This window comes from Anastrepha ludens, chromosome 5, assembly GCF_028408465.1.
Source record: "Anastrepha ludens isolate Willacy chromosome 5, idAnaLude1.1, whole genome shotgun sequence".
NCBI lineage: Eukaryota > Metazoa > Arthropoda > Insecta > Diptera > Tephritidae > Anastrepha > Anastrepha ludens.
In genome coordinates, this window is record NC_071501.1 from 48,621,474 (window position 1) to 48,635,117 (window position 13,644).

Genomic DNA, 13,644 nt, shown 5'->3' on the forward strand with positions numbered 1-13,644 from the left:
AGCTGCTTCTTTAATTGCCGCTACCTCTGCTTGGAATACCCTGCAGTGGTGCGGTAACCTGAACTTGAGTTTGATGGGAAGCGCCTAGCAGAATACTGCTCCGTCAACTTTTCCATCTAATTTCAAGCCATCAACAGTTCCGCCAATCCCTGCCTCCAAATACTGCAGCCCTTACATAAAGTAGAGTGACTAATTTCACCATACACATGTTTCGGTCGACGAAAGTCCTCATGCTGTAATGGAATATGGATATCCTGGACATGATTAACTTGAACAACTTTATTGCAAGTCTTCATTTATTCTAAGAGAAGACTAGGGGTGCTGAGAGGCATTTTTCAATGTACCATACTTGATGTATAAAGTAAATAAACCTGGATCAAAGATAGAACTTTGCGGTACACCAGCGGTTATTGGCATTAATCTAGAATAGTTACCTCGGAAACAATCCTTTGTTATCCAACTGTTAGAAAGCTTTCTACTAATTCCATTGCATAGCCACTAAATCCGCGATCCAGTTTTTTGGCAAGAATTTTGTGGCGGACATTATGAAATGCTTTCGAAAAATATTAGTTTGAGGAAAAAGAAATCCATTATTTTTATTTTCTTATTTTGCGTAAGTGGTTTAAAACTGTTTTATGGTCGATTTTTAGCTCCTGGGCGATGCCAGTCAATTTCGATTATTTCTGTTATTTTATCGACATTTTCGACGGCGGGCCTGCCTGTGCGCGGTGCATCTTCAACCTCAAAAATGCCTTGCACGTAATTAGTGGTCTGTCTTGCATTTTCGCCTTTATCAATTAACTTCCATTGTTAACACTTTGTAACTCATCACTGAATGGAACAAACAAAAAACAGCAAAATATTTACCAATTCTTATATATTAGATAAAAGAATTTTTCTACCAAAGAATTCCATTTTGATGTAGTTTTACTTGGTAGAAAAAGGCACCTTGGTAAAAAATATGCACCAGTCCACTTCGATTTTCCGAAAAAGCAATACTTCCTAACTAGAACTTTTGCTAGACAAATCTGGGCTTCTCTGTGAGGAATATACATATTTACACAGGCCCCTTTATTAATATGCCTATGGATGTGTGTATGTATGTATTTATGTGTATTGTTGGGATAAGTCGCATAAGTAATTGAATAGCTTGATAAATTTCTTTGGGTTTTGCTTTTGCGTCTCGTTATATTTCATTATTCGTCCCGCCAACTTGGGAAGAAAGGCAAGGACAACAATAGATGTATGTATGTATGAATTTGTCGATAATCATGAATAATCTGCCAATCCGGAGCGTATCAGCCACGTACTAGTAATGCAGACACAATAAATATGCAAGACCAAAATATCATTGGCAAATGCAAGATTGTCTCCAACAACAATAATAACTGCAACTTTGCCAATCCAGAAGCCAAACTACCTGTGCATTTGGTAATTGTATTTTGTGGTAAAAGGATAAACAAAAGAACGTCTGCAAAATAGAATGAAAATGGAAAGAGTGCGTTTGTGTGTACGTGGGTGGAACAGTGGTGAAAGATCTTAATTGCATTATAGACCTTGAAACAATGCTAGGGCTAAAAAAAGCAAGCGTCGTTGCAGTTCAGACACAAATACTTACACTGTTGTGCAAAATAATAGAAACTTTTAAATACATAAATTTGAACTAAAATATTTGATGAGAAGTACTGGATGTCCACTAAGAGCTCAGCAAACCCACGCTGTTCTTCGAAATTAGTCGGTGAATGTGGGACAAAACTGAACAATTTTGCTAAACACAACAAAGTTGGTCTTAATATGGTGCCTGGACATTGTGGTATTACAGGGAACGAGTTGGCTGATAAACTGGCTAATAAAGGCTCTTCAAGCATACCACTAGACCCTGAACCCTTTCTAGGTGTGCATTCTGCATCGGTTCAGCTATGCATTGACGACTTCATGAGGTCTATCCATAGAAGAATTTGGTATGAGCTGAGCTCCTACAGAGTAGCCAAGTGCTTTATGCAAAAACCAAACAGGAAATTAGCGACCTTTTTCCTAAAACTTAGTAGGAATGGCCTGAGAGTACTGTTGGGTGTAATTACAGGGCACAACGCCTCTGGTCAGCACATGGCTACTGTGGAAATCATTAGCAATCCAATTTGCCTATCCTGAGGACACTGCAGAGCATTTTCTCTGTAGTTGTCCGGCGTTTTCTAGAATCATATTTAGACTGTTTGGGTGCGATGTACTGAGTATGGACAAAGTTTTAACTTTTCGTCTTCCGGATTTCTTAAGATTCATCAATGAATGAATGAATTTGCGGAAGAGTGACCTGAAATGAATGTTTTCGTCTTATTCTCTGTACTACAACTATCCTGTCTCTCTATTCTTTCCACTGGGTGTAGTGCAATGATCTCCTGCTATTGATGATGTAATAGTGGGTTCTGCCCTTTAGGTGACCAATAACGGAAATTTTGCTTATTTACACTTTATTTACACACACATTTATATGAAATGAAAATGGGCTTCATCCCTCCACAAAATAGTGTTTACCGTACGAAATCACTCCAATATTGTCTCGCAGAAATTTTAAGCCACGATTTGATTTTTCAAGGAGCCGAATATCTTTCCTCAATATTTTATGATTAATAGTTTTTGGAAGTCCCTTGACAGCCACTCTTTTGAGCGACTGAGGCGCGTTATCGTGAAAATTTGTAGTGACGAGCTTAAAATTTTCATTTGCTCTCGATGTCCGGCTGAGCCCTGGCCGTGGGCTTTTTACCACCGAACTTGTTGCCTAGAACGTTACCGTTTACCGTATTTTCAAATGAGTATATCAATTGCTGCTAAAATTTTCCATGACACTGTAGTTCTGGCCAGACATGTCTGGCTAGCCGAACGTCAATCCGTCTGCAGCTTTACCGAGGCTTAACTTGCTTTACTACTTAACTATCGGCATACGACGCTTGATTGTCGCACTGTCTGAGCGAATTTGCGACTAACACGAAATAGATTTCCATTTGTTCGTTGTATCGAATTCGATGAAGTTAAAAAAGTGCGGAAACAAAGGAAACCAAAAAAAAAAAAGGCGACCAGTGAAATTCAAAACCAATAGCAATTTCACATCTGGATAGTTTAATGTTTGCAAGTCAATTGTCTTCCCTCCTTTCTCATATCTTTTCTACTCCTTCTTGGAAAATAGCGGTGTACAAGCGAATGGCGTTAAATTTCCAGCATGTCAAGAGTAGTGTGCGGCTTAGTCTATTAGTCTATAAAACATTCGGAAAAAAATATTATTTTCCTCGATAACCAATGAATGAATAGTTGTTCAGAAAAAAAGAAAAAAAAAAACATCCGTTTATGGCAAATCTTATGAATATTCAGATCTCCAAGATATTTATAAGAAAAGTTAGGGTAAGTAAAAGACGAAACAAGTTGTTATTGAAATGGTTTTTATTCTACTTCGACATGCCACTATGACGTACTAAAAGTAAGAAAAAATCATGCACAGCGCAACATGGATGCATTATACCCCAATATATAAGTCTTCTAGTTTAAGTTATACTATATGTGTAGGTTGAGGTGCTTACCGCTTCGCTCGGTGTCTGCAGAAGCACATTTAGCCCTGATGGCTCGCAGCGCCATCGTTCTCGGGCATGCTCTTGTGACCTGGAGTCCATACAACCCACATACATATGTATGCCGTGATATGCACACGCCTCTCCAACATTTGCATGCTCCTCAGAAGTGATACTATAGGACGGCACTCGTCTAATGACGGCTGTATTGTCAAAGTAAATTGACAAAAAAAAAAATATTGCTATGAAATAATTATTAAGTCAGTTTAGCCTGAATTATGGAATGGTAAAGTATACATAAGCACAATTTTAGTGCGAGGGGTTAGTAGTGAACCCTACAGCCTATCATATCGTTTTGATCTACTACAGGGTGGGCCATATAGCGTTTGCTTTTTGAACCACCTATTTTTTTGAGAATGGTAACACAAATGCCATGTCAAATGTGTGCATAATTTACTTAAAGGATTGACATTTACGAAATGGGACGCTATACGCTTGAACAAAATTGGGAAATATTGAAAACCTATTTCCAAAGTGATGAGTCTTCTTCTTCTTTTCTGATTTTCACATCGGTGGCTACGTCAATAAGCAAAATTGTCGGATTTGGGGCTCAGAAAACCCACACGTTACTGTAGAGAAGCAAATGCATCCACAACGAGTCACTGTTTGGTGCGGTTTTTGGTCTGGCGGCATCATCCGGCCATTTTTTTCGAAAATGAGCGAGAAGCCGCGGTTACAGTAAATGGCGAGCGTTACCGTGACATGCTCAACGAGTTTTTGTTTCCAAAAATTGAAGAGGATGACATGGACGACATTTGGTTTCAACAGGACGGTGCAACTTGTCACACTGCCAAAGTTACACTCAAACTTTTGGCTACCGTTTTTGAATTCCGATATCAATTGGCCGCCTCGGAGCTGTGATTTAAGCCCGTTGGACTATTTTTTGTGGGGAGCCGTTAAGGATAAATGGTATGCGAATAATCCAGAGACGATTGATGCTTTAAAACACGAAATCGAAGTTGCCATTCATGAAATTGGAGCCCAAATAATAGAAAATGTGATTAAAAATTGGGTTGATCGAATGGCCTACTGTAAAGCCAGTCGTGGCAGTCATTTGAACGATATTAGTTTTCATTCATAAATGACAATGTTCAATCTTCAAAAAAAAAAAAAAGTTTCAAAAAATATTGATTCGGTTTTTTTATAGCCGATTCAAAAAGCAAATTTTACATGGCCCACCCTATATATATCACCAGCAAACACTGCTGCCTATTTTGGGCTTAAGTCCGTGCTTCTTTCTAGTTTTTCTCTTAGAGACTTTTATGGAGAACTTATTGTTATATTGAAGAAGATACATACATATACAAGGTGGCACAAAATTAATCACCCTATCGGAAGATTTATATTTTTTGCAAATGGCGTCGTACGTCAATCATGTTTGATACTTGTTAACAACACAGACAATCAATGGAACGCATAAAGGTCAACATAAAAATGTTCACCATTAAAAATCGTTTATTTTTTCTATTTAATAAAAAAGTTATCAAAAAATAAAATTGGATGATTAATTTTGCGCCGCTTTTTATGTATGTTTATTAGGATGTAGCACTCTTATGAGCAGAATCCACTTTTTCCACTCTCCACAGTTTCATTTGGAAGGAAATTTGATGTCAAATTGCGTGAGCAATGGAGTATCCAGAGCGCATTGAAGGAAATTTTACGGATATTTTCTTTACCGATGGGTTCAAGAATGAAATACGTTCTGGAGCCGGATGGTACTTAAACTATATTAATAAGTATCATTACGCTATGGAAGGAATTGGCATTGCTTTCCAATCGGAAATTTTTGTCATTCTGAAAGTAGCAGAATGGGTAATTAAGAGGAGATGGATTGGGAAACAGATTGGAGCCTTTAGTGACAGTAAGGCTGCACTGAAGGCTCTGGAGAACGAGAAGCAAACCTCAAATATTGTTCAAGAATGTAAGAAGAAGTTTAATTATGTTGCAACACGGGTTGCACTTATATGGGTTCCAGGACACCGTGGTGTTCAAAGAAATGAAAATGCCGATGAATTGGCGAACTACGGATCATCGGTTACCCCACAGGTACCAGAGCCTATAATCGGAATCAGTTCTACAGGAATCATGAATTGGATTTGCGATTATGTATCCAATTTACATAAAGAGCGATGGTCCGGTGTAGAACGCTGCAGAACTGCAAAGTGTGTTGTGAAAAGCCCGAACAAAAAATGGACGAACTTGCGTCTAAAACTTGGAAGAAAAGACGTTCGGTTGATGGCCACTATTATTACAGAACACAACCCAAGCATATGACCACCATTGGAATCATTGAAGACCCGATTTACCAGCCTTCCGTAGTAGAGGCTATGGATTTTGGTGATAGGTGATAGTAAATTCAACGTATCTGTTAATAATTCAAATATGCGCAACCTTGATTTAGCGAAGGATATATGTACAGATAAAGACTTATTCTCGTGTTCCCCCCAAATGCATTAACATTTGGTTTCGGCAGCGGTCCGTAAATTCAAAGAGAGTTCGGGAATAATCTATTCCATTTTAAAACAAAGTTTTGACGTAACTTGTATACTATTTTTAAAGGACCTACAGATCACCACAGATCTTGTCTGGCGCCTTCTTTCTTCACACTGGATAGTGCTGTCTTCAATGGCATTTAAAAGTATATGATACCTGAACCACACATGTGAAGGAAATGGAGTCCAGCTATTTTCCTTTCCTACTCTGCTTATATGCCTACGTAGATAAGTAAATACACATTACAGATTTTTGTATGCATAAACATACTTACGTTTCGTCCTGTGTTCAACTGTGTCACTTGATAACGGGAAACGGGCGTGTGAACTCCCCAAACATATTACCCTAATTAGTGACAGATTTAATAGGATTAATTTTCATTTTCACATGCCACACATCGAAGTGTCAAAAAGTTTCAACAAACCCCCCAGCACACATTCAATTATGTTCACGAGAAAAAACTCATTTTTATATATGTATGCGCACAGATAAGTGCTTTTGCCGAAACTTTGACTTTGATTTGGGTTTTGCAGCACGTTGGAGGAGGCGCTGCAATTCATTTGGATGGGTAGGTGTTCGGGTTAATATATACTGGATGAACAGTGGAGCGTTAAATATAAGCGAAAGCTTTGTGAACTAAAAACGTGCCACGTCTCAAATAACTCAAACACAGAATTTTAATAATTAATCAATTTGTTATTTTACACCAATCAAAACAGTTAGGAGTGGTGGAGAATTTTTAATTTTTAAATTAATTATATTTTTTTTAACTTAGTATTAAATTTCACAATAGATCAGCTCTGGTCGCAGTGCGTAATGGCCTTCTAATAATAATAACTTAGTATTAAATTTTTTACATGAATTTGATTTTTTTTGAAAACTCTTAATAAGATTTACTAATTATATCTTACATCCTCACCGGAACATTGCCACCTTGTTCGACAGCCAAGCTACTCTTATGTAACTCTGATGCACGTTACGACAGACGGTTCTGTGTTACCGGAACGACCCGGATTTATAAACGGCCAAGGGCTGTCACTTCAGCATTCCGTATACGTGTGCTGCTACAACAACATCAAGAAGAGCCCATCAATCCAACCAACCTCAAAGCTGCTGATGGACTGCCTTAATTGGCTATACACACTTGGCTTGATCAATCAAGTTTGGGTTCTCTAACGGGTCATTATGCTTTAAAAATAAATTATATTGCCGTAAAGTTAGCAAAGAAAGGAGCGTTAACTTCCTTCATGAGTCTGGACCTCTTCTGCGGCTTAGGGAGGGGGACGCTGACCATTTTTTCAAAATAGGAAGAAGAAAGTCTGAAAATTTTAAGCACTCAAGAGTACTTTTAAGTAAATACTAAAATCTTTGGAATCCCTTAAGATCTTACAACCAGAAACGTTTTAATAAGTATATGGTCCAATACCCATTAATTCTTTATCGAAGAACGAATAATTATAACTACACTTCTGACATGATCTACCTGTCTAAAGCGATAGTTTATTCGTGTGACATCTGAAGATTTTGCAGTGTGTGCATTGATACACACGTGCAAAAGAGTCATGGGTGATTTTTTAACGGACAGTGCCTTGGATACCAATGTCTTGGGGTCCATGCTGAAGTTTCTATCGCGAGAGAAATTGAATCTGTACCCCTTGCACATGAGATCTTAAGGTCTCATTGCTGTATCCCCAACAATATTGTAATAATAATATCCTAATTAGCTTCCACAAACTAGTTTCAGTTCCTGTGGTATCACAATGGATCGGACACGGTCTAAGTAAAAATAACAATAAAAAAAATAACAGGCCCGTGCATTCTCTTAGGTGTTTGACCGAGTGCCTCCTCGTATTTGTTGCATGCGTCTTGATGTTGTTTTTTAACTGGAGGGACCTCCAGCTTTAAGCCGACTCCAACCTACAAATCGTTATTTTATGAGGACTTTTTTCATAGCAGAAATACTCTCAGAGGTTTTTCATTGCCTGCCGAGAGGCGACCGTTGTTAGAAAACACTTTTTATATCATTTTGCTGTTTCATGCACGGAGATTCGAACCTACCCACTCCCGAATGGTAGTCAAGCGCCTAGGGTTGGTGGTTTAAAGACCACCTACCACTTCTACCTGTCTATCAATGCATTCACTCTTTTTTCTATAAATATTCATACCTTTATCATGCACTAAACCGATTCAGAATAGCTAAAAACACGAACATAATTTTTCATAGTTGCCTCCGCTTGTCTTGACTGATAATATTTGTGGATGAAATAATCGTCAATTCTAAGCTTCTTTTTTTCTATAGCGTAGAACTGATCATTGATTCGAAGAGTTATATAATATACACTTTTCTACAATTATATATCTTTAAATATTTGAGATTTAAGTGAGAATAAAATGGGTTTTAAGAACTAAAGAAGTTGCCTTCTTAATGCCATCTTAATTTACTAAGAGCAGTGATTACTAGGAGACATCGAAGGGCCGCAGGTGGTATAAGTTAAGTGAGTGAAGTCTCAGGAGGTGCAACTAGGTGTCAGTTTTGCTTAAGTAGATGGAACTGCAGATAGCATGCGAGAAGCAAACCAGTGACATAGAGGGGCTTCTTCACGTATCTTTGGTGGCCTCTGTAGCCGAATAGGTAGTGATAATTATTTAAAACAAAATTTAATGAAACTTCACGAATTTTTTACACAACATTAACTTATTATATATCTAGAAAACCATTCAATAAAATATGAATTAGATGCAATAACCTTCTCGGTCCGGATCCGGAAACGATTGCATGCCCGAATCAAAACCTCCATATTTATATTGCCCATATCGGTATCAATTGCGGCCTTCAGAGACGAAATGGTGTTATGAGGTTGCTTTTTGGTACGTAGTAATCCAGGGGACTATGGTTAGGTGAGTTAGGCGGCCATTAAATAAATTAAAAAAATAAATAAATAATTGGCGCGTACACTTCTGTTAGGTGCTTGGTCGAGCTCCTCCTCCCATTTCCTCCGAACGGCAGATATTTTTATGAGGAGCTTTTTCATGGCAGAAATACACTCGGAGGTTTGCCATTGCCTGCCGAGGGGCGACCGCTGTTAGAAAAATGTTTTTATTAATTTTGCTTTCACCGAGATTCGAACCAACGATTTCTCTGTGAATTCCGAATGGTAATCACGCACCAACCCATTCGGCTACGGCGGCCGCCATTAGTTCGATCTTATGTGGTCATGGAAATTTTCAGCCATCCAATCTTGTGTCGCCACCGCTTTGTGGGAAGGAGTAGAGTCTTGCTTACAGTTGTATGGACTGTCACCGCATACACGATTAATCCAGGCTTTTATTACTGTCTCTTGAACCTCGATATATACAGCACAATATTACAGAACTCATTCGAAATCCTTGAGTAAAGAAGTTTGGTCGCATGACATGTAATTTGTGGCTCACAACACCTAGAACAATAATTGTGTGCATGGCAACACAAACCTCGTAGGACTAGAGCATATACATCTGTCATTTCAACGCGTGATCAAACTTTTTTTCGTCAGAAAGAAATCATAACATTTCAGGTGCTTCAGGGTCTTTAATTCTGTTCAGAAAGCGTTTCGATCGAATAACTCGCAGTGCTCGTGTTTGCGCCGACATAAATTGTCTTCTGCGCATAAGATCTTCATAGACAAGTTGACGGATAAGACCCTCAGAAACACTATGCTCCCTCGCAAGTACCTTAATTGATTTTGAAGGGTCCTCGTCAATGATTGCTTGCATTTGTTGAATAAATTCAGCAGATCGGAGAGTATCAGAACATTCTTGGCATTTTTTTGCGTTTTGCTGCTGATTTTTCATCACCGCTTGATGCTTCCAATTTTTGGCGAACTTAATGAACGAAAGATTCGACGCACTTAAAAAAATTTGGGATTTCTAAATGTGATTTGCAAATATGACGACGATAACTGCAAGTCTCTTCATTTCTTCAGTTTTGTTGTAGTCCTCCATATTTTATCTGAAAAAGAGCAAAGAGAAAAATAATGGTTTCGGGAAGTTAAGGCCACATTTATGCATGCCCTCAACTACTCTATGCACCCTGTACATAAATTTTTGCGCATATTTTGTGTTCAAGAAATTGTAAAATCAAATGGGTATAAATTTTTGTTGTAAACATATGTCGATGAGTTTTGAGGTTTGGCTCTTGGTAGGCCAAATTTTAAAAGATAACGGATCATTTGGCAACCCTAGTTGGGCAAAGGTCGGCACAGTTTACCACTTTTTGTTCCCAAATAATGAACAATGAGCCTTTTTCGAGGCCCTTCGAGCACGAATAATGAATCTTTGTTTGGTTTCCAGCTCATACGCGTAGATCCAGCACAAAACATGAGTCCAAATTGTTTTCAAATTTTTTAGGACCAATCGATGCAGCCATCTCTTTAACCTTCAAGCAGCTCGTCCTTAATCGTTAGATGCCAACGATTCAATTCATTAATGTGATTTAAAATTGAATTACTGCCTATTTTTAATAAAAAATTAAATCTAATTTCGTAATTATTTATTTTAAATTTTATTCATTTGAGCTTGGAATTAGTTTACGCTCTATTTGGCACAAATTAGCTGCTAATTGCCATATTCACCTGCCACTCAGCCACTCATAGTTGCAAATTCTAAAATTCTCGAACAAATTAATTTTTTTTTGCAAACGTATAGGTGCATACATTTGCACTTTCACAACCCAATGGTAAATAAAAGTGTACTTAGAATGGAAATTGCCAGCACCGAGGCCAAGTTAACTTGTACGAGCGCACTGAGTAGCAAAATCGAAGGCAATGCTTTCTCTCGATATCAGTCAAACATCAATTGTTTTATAACATTTCATGCTCATTAAAAATTCTTGGCAATAGTTTTATGGGTGCGTTGGCTTGTCGAAAAAAAAGTAAATGGAAAGTAATTTTTTACTGCATAGCAAGAGTGGCATACGAAGCCAGAAGTGGTTGTTGTCACACGCAAGCGACTACAAATAATGAGCTCAACTGCGGAGAGGTGGAGCCATGCCATGCCATGCCACTAAATGGCATTGGAATTTTAATTTGAATTATAGTCTTTTTTAATTTTTCTTTTCGAGCTGCTTTTAATGATGTCCGCTTAAACTGTCATAACTCACAATTAATGCACGCTTTTTAAGAGCTACTGCGCTTCCACCACCACCCCCACCACCACTATCATCACCAACACTACCTCACGATTTCTATGTTGATGTCGAACGGCAATGTCACATTGCAAATGTTGCTGCAATGTGCTCTTCGTTCGATTGTTGTTATTGCAGCTACTTCACCATGCACCATCGCACTTGATGCGTTCTTAATGAATTGATGATGAATGAGTGCTTCATTCGTTGTCCTTTTTATACATGGAAGCTTTCGCTTTGTTTTCTCACTTTCTCTCTCTCTCTCTTGGCCATGCTTCGTTTTAATTAAATTTTGTGCAATGCGGTAGTACCGTCAGAGTTGTCCTCCAACCCTGTTTCATACATTTCATACGCTAATACGGACAATGACAACATTTAAAAATCACTTTTACGGTTTTACTTCTGCGATTTCCATAATTTTTACTGCTGCTGTGCACAGCTCATTATCATCTCCTTAGTCAAAGCTTTATCAACTGATATTTCGAGGTTGCACATTCTCACTCATCGGCGCCGTCGAAGCGTGAGTGTAATTGTCATCAAAAGTGTATACCGTTGCTCGAATCTGTATGCCATTCGTCCTAGTCACTTCATTTACTGCGAGCGGTTGGATGAAAAAAGGTAACTCATCACTTCGTTGACTCTTTTTTATTTGCTTATCAAATTAACAATTTGCGCTTTCTATCTGCAGTATTCAGAAATTATGTATGTATGTATGCATGTAGGTACCCTTAGATGTGTCTAAGTACGCGTGTGTATATGCGCTGCTGGCTCTGATTCGCTTAAATGCTGCTTTGCTAGGTCCTTCGATGCTAATTCATTTCACGAGCTCATAAATCGCAAATCCTGCTGGTGCGGTAAATGTTCAGAAAGCAGAAGCTCCAGCAAAAACCAAAAAGCTGACGCCGGCCACAGTCACGGCTTAAACATGCCACAAATGGCACGCACTCATATGCGCAAAATTTGTAGATACATGTATACATATATGCATCCTGGTGGCTGTGTGTGTGTCTTAGATAAAATGCCTTCCAATCTAATTTAGTACATGCTACACTAGAATTTTTTGTATATTTCCACAATTTCTTACCTTGCTTTCCCCGCGCGATGAATTTTTTGTTGTGACTCTCGTTTTTCATGTCTGGTTGTGTGGCATGATGTGTGTAAGAGACACAATTATGAATACCATAATACGGTATAATCCTCGAGTTTTATCACACCCCACAGTTTAAGTTGGATACATCGTACAACGATATACTCTCTACTCATACATACACACATACATCTCTTGATATGAGCCAGCAAAAACACACAATATCCGTTAGTACTTATTCATAAGCATATATGCTCCATTCAACTGCTGAAACCAACAACTCACGCCCAAATGCACGCCTCCCATACATACTTATACATATCTAAATATATATGCATGTATGTATTGTACGAGGAAGTCAGGTTTATGAAACTTACAGTGGGTGACCAAAGTAGTATATTCATGCGAAAAAATATCTTTCTTGGGTGCTTAAACCTTTAATCCACTATCGCACCAACTTTGGGCGGCTAAAAGCGTACAACGAGCAGCCTCTGCAAGAATAACTGGAGCTATGAGATCGTGTCCAGTAGAGGCACTTACTGTCATGCTCTACCTGTTACCAATAGCCTTAAAACTACTGCTAACAGCAATGAATACCGCCTTCAGAATAAAAGAAGGTGGTTTTTGGAATGCTAGGCTGTTTGGACAACCCAAGGCTTACTAGCAACTCATCAGTTTTTATTACCGCTACCCTAGACTTTAGAATAGAGTTTAAGGTAAAGTTCTCCACATGTATTTGAATTCAGTAACCAAAGAGAATACAACTGCACTTTGCACATACGGATCCAAGATGGAATGCGGCGTCGGCGCCGATGTATATTTGAAAGACCTCGAAACTTCTTTTCGGTTGAGAAATTGGAATAGTATTTTTCAAGCAAAAGTTCTCGGGATAAGGGAAGGATGCAGGATAATTAAAAACCATCCGCAACAACTATTGGGAGTATGTACTTTTTCAGATAGTCAAGCAGCCATCTTAGCTTTAAAGTCACCTACAACCAATTCAAAACTGGTCAGCCAATGTAAAGAAGAACTTAATGCTTTAGCGTGCGACAGACATCACTCTCATCTGGGCACATGACCATAGGAACATAAAATAAAATGAGAAAGCTGATGAACTGGCGAGACAGACGGAATTTTATAACGAATACGAAGTGGTAGAAATAAGCTGTCCCCAAGAGAAATAGGCTGTCCCAAAGAGCATTTGACTCTGCAAACTGGGCGAAAATCTTAGGCGCTCTGGAGCAAATTGGAGTCTCCACTTACCTGATGCCAATAATGCGCAGTTA